Source organism: Sardina pilchardus, chromosome 1 (assembly GCF_963854185.1).
Source record: "Sardina pilchardus chromosome 1, fSarPil1.1, whole genome shotgun sequence".
NCBI classification, from domain to species: domain Eukaryota; kingdom Metazoa; phylum Chordata; class Actinopteri; order Clupeiformes; family Clupeidae; genus Sardina; species Sardina pilchardus.
The window spans coordinates 11,999,449-12,007,525 of record NC_084994.1 but is presented as its reverse complement, the minus strand read 5'-3'; positions in this window follow the sequence as shown (position 1 = coordinate 12,007,525).

Sequence of the window (8,077 nt, the reverse complement as noted above, 5' to 3'; positions counted from 1 at the left end):
CAGCTACATGTGGAATTGCTACTGCTACTCTGAGACAGAGCGCTGGCCTAAGGTGTGGCTTAAGGACTCTATAGCGCCACCTAGCAGCACGTTGTCTGTTGTGGTTGACACATACATCCACGAAAATGAACCAAATTTGGTGGACTTGTGTGTTATTGCTACTGCCAGTCAGACAGAGCTTTGGCCCAAGGTGTGGCTTAGGGACTCTATAGCGCCACCTAGCACATTGTTTGTTGTGGTTGACACATACAGTACATTGAAGAAAATGAACCAAATTTGGTGGGCTTGTGTGTTATTGCTATCACTAGTCAGAGACAGAGCTCTGGCCTAGGGTGTGGCTTAGGGATTCTATAGCGCCACCTAGTGTATAGTTTGTTGAGGTTGACACATAATTCACGAAAATTAACCAAATTTAGTGGACTTTTTTCGTATTGCTATCGCTAGTCAGAGACGGAGCTCAGGCCTAGGGTGTGGCTTAGGGACTCTATAGCGCCACCTAGCGTGTTGTCTGTTGTGGTTGAAACATACATTCACGAAAATTAACCACATTTAGTGGGCATGTGTGTTGCTCATGCACATGCACACCAACCCACACATGTTGCTTTGATAGATTCCGAAATGTCACGGGTCCGCACCGCAGGTGCTCGGGCCCGCCATCGCCGCTTGCGGCTATATTTTCTCCCTTGATATTGGTGCCAGATTAATGAAAAATGCAGTTCTACCTTGCTGGGGTGTTACTGGCAGCGTTGTGAGCGAATTTGACAGAGGTGTAGGTCTGATTGGTAAACTCTGTTGAACAGATTAGATAGATAGATAGATAGATACTTTATTGATCCCCAAGGGGAAATTCAAGGTCCCAGCAGCTTAAGACACCACACACAACATACAGTACAATGTAAACAATGTAAACAGGAAAATTAAAAAGCAAATCAACAATCAACATGACTAAAGGAGCAGTAGAATACTATAGATAAGGTATGCATGAATGTACTGAGGATTGGTACTGTGATCCAGTCTGAGGTGAGATTAGAAATGAAAAGGCGTATTTAGTGAGATGATTACTGCAATGGCAGGGTTCATACAAAAAAAATTGAGCTGAATTTACTACCTTTTCACTACCATCAACATGTTTTCTACTACAAAAGCAAAAGGTGAAGAGTAATGTAATGCAATACCTTTCCGAAACACAATAACACATTTAAGAACAACGGGGATTTAACAATGGACAAAGCTACTGGCATTTGAACAGGGGTGTGTAGGCTGTCAAATAGGCACTGTATGTACCGGCATGGCTGGAGTTGATGAAGCTTGCTGGGTGGTGGTGCTGGCAAAGGTGTAGTGGTCTGACTGGCCAACTCTGTTGAACAGATTGGATATGAAAAGACGTGTTTAGTGAGATGATTACTGCAATGGTATGACACCTGGCACGCTAACTAGCGCCTAAAGTACAAACACTTCTAAAGGATATTTCCACTTAATTTTCAGACAAACCAAGCAAGGGACCACATACAGACTCTATAAATACTAGCCATGATGTCAGTTTTTTATTCAAATAACTTGAAAGAGATCGTCAGGTATAAATGCACCATGCTAGTGGCCAGTTCATTCATTCACATGCTGTTACATGCTAACTGGCGCCTAGAGTACAAACACTACTAAAGGATATTTCCACTTAATTTTCAGACAAACCAAGCTAGGGACCACATGTACAGACTCTATAAATACTAACCATGAGGTCCGTTTTTTATTTAAATTACTTGAAAGAGATCGTCAGGTATAAATGCACCATGCCAGTTCATTAATTCAGATGCTGTTACATGCTAACTAGCGCCTAAAGTAAACACTTCTAAAGGATATTTCCACTTAATTTTCCAATAATGACTGGATGCAGCCTGCGGGACATCCACATCCACATCCATGTTCGACGTCACACTCTACGTCATAGAGCGTCAGTGTTCTATAGAGCGTCAGTGTTCTTTAGATTCTATTCATAGATATTGACGTTGTCGCTACCTGAATCGCCGTAGAGAATTACTTTTACATTATATAGAAGAGAATACAGCAAATAAAAACAAATAGCAAATTAATGTAATAAATAATCAATTCTGACTGTTAAATACACCATTGCAATGCAGTTTTCTGAGGGAACAGAGAAAGCACCGAAATTCCATCAAAGATAATTCTGCCTAACGAATAGTGTAGGCCTAGGCTACGGTCTGAGACAGTCGGCGCTCGCACCATATTGCTGCTGTATTGCATTTGCAAGTATATTTGGTGTTTGAAAGAGTGCACATATCTGTATGCTGTGTGGACTGGAACATAACAGAAGTTTCAATGACTAGTCTACTTTGCCTATGGCGTGAGTAAAGTTAATTTCAAGTAGCCTAAGTTCTGCCTAGTTGTATAGGAAATGATGCCTTATACCGCAGTATCTGTCAGCACCGTTTTCATAGTTATTAGCAGAGCTGCACACGATTTTGCCTGTTTACAGACTCGTTCGTTCCGTTTAAAACTCCCCAACTGTAGCTATATGGCGCTAAGAAACGCCACTGTACGCCTACAGTAGACCCTATTTGTTGCATATCCAAGTTTGCGACAGGAGGAGGAGACACCTGCGGGAGAAAATCGCAATCTGGTCAGAGACTGGTATGTTGTGTCACAAATCATAGGCCTATCGTTAATTAAGAACTCACTCTCTTAAACTTAACATCTTGAAAGAAATCAGTTTGTGTGGATGAACTTGATTCCCTAGCCTACATGTTAAAGGAGAATTCCGGTGTGAAATTGACCTTAACTGTACCGAAACATGTTAAGATGTACTCACGCGTGTTTTAGACGCACTTTCACTCACCCCCAGCATTCCGAACTCCTCCGTTTCCAGCCTAGCTTACAGTAGGCTTGAATCTATTAGATTGGGCATTACGTAGCCTATGCAGCTAAATCGCTATTTTTAAACCATTAAAAAGGTTCCAAGTAACTCCACACTGCATTGGTTGACTTCTGAGGGTCCTGACATTTAAAACGAGATACTTAGAACTTTGGAAGTGCACAGGAAGTTTATTAAAAAAGACTGTTTATTCAAGCAGTACCTTCATAGAATCTCTCCGCTGGGCGCCATCTTGTGGTGAAGTCGCGATAAGTCGACTGACGAGCACAAACGAACAGGAAAGACAGGGGGACATATTGCAAACATTTTGAGCTTTGTTACTCATCATGCTCATGTAGACAGTATAACTATATATTTCCTATGGAATTACTTTAGCAATATGTTCCCCTGTCCTTCCTGTTCGTTCGTGCTCGTCAGTCGGCTTATCGCGACTTGATTCCAAGATGGCGCCCAGCGGAGAGATTCTATGAAGGCACTGCTTGTAAACAGTCTTTTTTTAATAAACTTCCTGTGCATTTCCAAAGTTCTCAGTATCTCGTTTTAAATGTCAGGACCCTCAGAAGTCTACCAATGCAGTGTGGAGTTACTTGGAACCTTTTTAATGGTTTAAAAATAGCGATTTAGCTGCATAGGCTACGTAATGCCCAATCTAATAGATTCAAGCCTACTGTAAGCTAGGCTGAAAACGGAGGAGTTCGGAATGCTGGGGGTGAGTGAAAGTGCGTCTAAAACACGTGTGAGTACACCTTAACATGTTTCGGTACAGTTAAGCTCAATTTCACACCGGAATTCTCCTTTAACCCTATGAGCCCTAAGCTGTTTTAAGGGCATTTTCACTACCTCTAGTTAGAAGCATTTATCCTGGTCATTGTAAGTGCCATTCACACATGCTACATATTGTTTTTTTCAGCACAGTCTAGGCTATCCAGATCTGCCACAATATCATGTATAAATACTTGCATTGATTTGATTTAGATTTTTAATTAATAAAAAGTTGAAAAGCGTACTATACAAATTCTTACATTTTGATGTGTATCTCACCACAGCAAGCTCACATCTCGACAAAACTTACATGGTTATGTAGGCCTGACTGTCCTGAACACGGCAATATAAGAACCATGGTGGAGGTATACTTTTGGGCTGAGCAATTTACAGAAATATGTGGTGTGTGCCTTCCAGAAATAAATGGCAATTTTTATTTAGTGATGAAAAAATGACTTTTGGCACTTTTTGCACTCCATATTGTGACACTAGCTGATCTTACATGACTTGTTTGCGGTAGCACACATGACGTGCACAGATGATGATTCTCTATAATATTTGTTTTACTGCATTGCAATGAACAAAGTAAAGGCAAAAAGTGTTTATTTGTCATACAAATTTGGATGCAATATGAGTCTTGAATTGGATACCATACAGGAGTGTGCTAGGATCTCAAAACCGTGTTATGAACGTGACTTGTCATAGAGAAACACATGATAACATTGGATTATGAACATAGGCTATTCCACACAAAAACACTAGGTAAGTGGAGCTAAATGAAGTTATTATTTTGCTGTCACTTCGTCTGTTTTATGGCCTAGAAGGTTGTATTTGGTATCTGTGGATAGCTCTAGCTCTCCTTTTTCATCTGACATGCGTGCCAAATCTTTTTGATCGCGATTTCACGAGGAAATCAAACGAGAGTAAAGGTAGCCAAAGATATATGACATTATTATTTGTTTGTAACTTCGTCTGATTTTATCATACGAAATGGTCGATGTATTTGGTATCAATGCAAAGCTCTGCTTCTCCTCTTTCATTTGACATGCGTGTCATGTCTGTGCGATGCGTGGTCCGCGAGTAATTTAAGCGAGAGTTCTGGATGCGCCGGTGAACGCAGAGCAATATAGACTGTAAATATGATATACTTTGATTTAACTTCATAATTTTATTTTATTTTCATACTTGATCGTACAGACAAGTGTCTAGTATCGTTGGAAAGCCCCGGTTCTGCTCTTTCCTGCAATATAAGTTTCATCTCGCTGTGACTAATAATAGCGGAGCAATGTAACAAAGAAAATGTGTGCGTTTTTTGACGCACTTTGCGTCCGTCGGGCTCATAGGGTTAACTTTAGACTAACTTTTTGCACTTTTGTTGCACTGTTTTGTTTGCTGGAACGTGTGGATAAATAACTTCTGGAGAGAGCTAAATCGTAGTGCTCACTAAAATCATAATAAAGAACATTGCAAGACACTCATCTCTTAGGCTATATGATCACTGAAAGATTTTCTTCGACTTGTTACTGTTTTGAACATGCAATTTATCTAATGACACAGAAAGCAAAATTAATTGCATCCACATATCCTTGCATGTCATGCAACTTTTATTTCACTCGCGTAAAACGGTGAGATAGAAAGCTACCTTACGTATTTCTTAAAGCGACAGGCACTCAATTACACACACCACTAATGTACACTCCTAGGCCTACACACCATTTAAACATAGGCCTATGAGTAAGTGTAATAGTCTTGAAATCAGCATCGAAAAAGTATCAAAATCACAATTCTTGACTTATCGCTATTAGCATAATTTTGAAAACAGGATAAAGGTACAGTACTGTATATCATGACCCCTTACATTGACCATAGTGACCATATTAGGTCTATTTCTCCAAAAGAGGTTAGACATCCATAAACCCATAATACTCCACCCCACAACCACCGGCACCCCCCTGGCGCATTCTGACAAAATAATAAAGACAAAATAACTATATACATTATGCACATTGAAGGTATGATGCCACCATAGGTTTGCAGAGAACTATATACATGCTTTGGGGGATCCATCACGTATCTGTGTATGCAATGTAAACACATAGCCTACATGACGTGAATAGCAATCAAATCAGTTACTCAGTTAATTATATAATAACAATAACTATAGCATGGTATGGCTAAATTTAAGGACAATAGCAGAATAAATGTCAAATTCTAACAATGGACAAATTATAACAAAACAATACTATTATACTATTATACAAACCATAACACATAACAAACGCTCAAAAGACTAATATGCCTTAAGACCCCTCTTAAAAGATCCAAAACTGTTGCTGGAACTGAGAGCACTGGGCAACTCATTCCACCAACACGGAACCACTGAAAAATAGGATCTACAATTTGACCTAGCATGTATGGTTAGTCGGCATAACAGACGCTCCTCAGAAGATCGCAATGGGCGGTTGGGAATGTACATCTTGATCAAAGGACTGAAGTAGCTAGGAACAGATCCGTATGATCTCAGATCAGTATGCACACTGAGGACATGATGCCACCATAGGTTTGCAGAGAACTATATACAATATGCACACTGAGGACATGATGCCACCATAGGTTTGCAGAGAACTATATACATGTACACTGAGGACATGATGCCACCATAGGTTTGCAGAGAACTATATACAGTATGTACACTAACAGCGTCCGTACCTCAGTTGGGCGGGGGGAGGGGGGGGGGGGGGGGGTGGTGTGAGAGGCGCTTTGCCCCAGCGTCCGTACCTCAGTTGGGAGGGGGGAGGGGGGGGGGGGGTTGAGAGGCGCTTGGAGAGGGGGGGGGGGGGGGGGGGGCGGTTGAGAGGCGCTTTGCCCCAGCGTCCGTACCTCAGTTGGGAGGGGGGAGGGGGGGGTTGAGAGGCGCTTGGAGAGGGGGGGGGGGGGGGGGGTTGAGAGGCGCTTTGCCCCAGCGTCCGTACCTCAGTTGGGAGGGGGGAGGGGGGGGTTGAGAGGCGCTTGGAGGGGGGGGGGGGGGTTGAGAGGCGCTTTGCCCCAGCGTCCGTACCTCAGTTGGGCGGGGGGAGGCGGGGGGAGGGGGGTGGGTGGGTGGGGGAGAGGCTCATTTTGTGAATGATGTCAGAGGCCTTAGATTGTGTTGGTCTCTGACATGGACCATGAAGGTTTCGTGGTCTTCTTTGTTCGAGAAATGGAAAGTAAAGAGATTCATATTTTCTTCGTCCATCAGCACAAATTTACGAGCCATCACTTCTGCCAGCTCCTCTGCCTCCATTGTTAAGGCTCTTGGCAGCCAGTATTTGGACGTCATTAGGCTACAATTTTTATGCAGCCAGCCTGCAGCCTTGGTTGCTTCTTCGAAGAGCTAAGAAACAAAAGATTAAAAGTTTGGTCATCTAAATGTTTTCAGTGGAAGGGACATGTTGTGACTATGAGGGGATGTCAGTAGATGATAATGAATAAAACAAAGCCTGCTGTTTAATATGCGATATATAACCCCTTACCCATGTAGTGTTCTGGTAGTCCTGGTTAAGTTCCAGGAACTCCCGTAAACGCTCGTCTCTCGTTTCTCTCTAAAATGAGACAAACATTGTTCATAAGAGTCCCAAAGACACTTGAATTCAGACACGTATATCTAGTATTTCTAAGAGAGTGACACTAGCTGTATTTGTGTGTGGGGGTGTGAGAAAGAGGCTTTGCTGCCTAACTCATATAAAAGCCCTTCCAGGAGGGGCTAGGAAGGGAGAAACGATTGAAGTTTGGGAGTGATCCGGATCACCGTCTGGATCCAGGAAGCGCTTGGCAGAGGTCTGCTTTTCTAGTTAAGGATCTGTATTGACTAGATGGTAACTGCTATATGTAACCCCTTACTTCTTCATCAACTTCATGCCCTTCCTCGATATATGCATTGGAGGGAGGACAATACCTCTTCCTGGGGAAAAAAAAGCAGGACAATCCTGTAATATGACTGTAGCAGAATTACTTATGATTGGATTGCAATGTCCTTTGCCATTGTACCTCGCAGGCTCATAGGAAGGCTCATACGATGGCTCTTCGTTTTTCATGCTATGCATGATGACCAGGCACCACCATCGCCTAAGCCATCGGATGTCATTCTAATAAACGGAGAAAAAAGAGCTTTACATTATGGCCTAAAAGTATATTAAAATAACAGCCCGAGGCTTACGTTATTACCTGTCTGAAGTCGAACGTCCAGTTGAAGGTGGTGTAAAGTGCGTACTGTGATATGGAGAAATTAATTTAGAAAAGAGACTCGGTTAAAAGATTTAAGACACACAGATAACTGTGAAACATATACACACACACACACACACACACACACACACACACACACATAACTGACCATAAGCACAAAGACACCACAGTCATTTGGATCTGTCTGGCCTGGAACATTCTGCA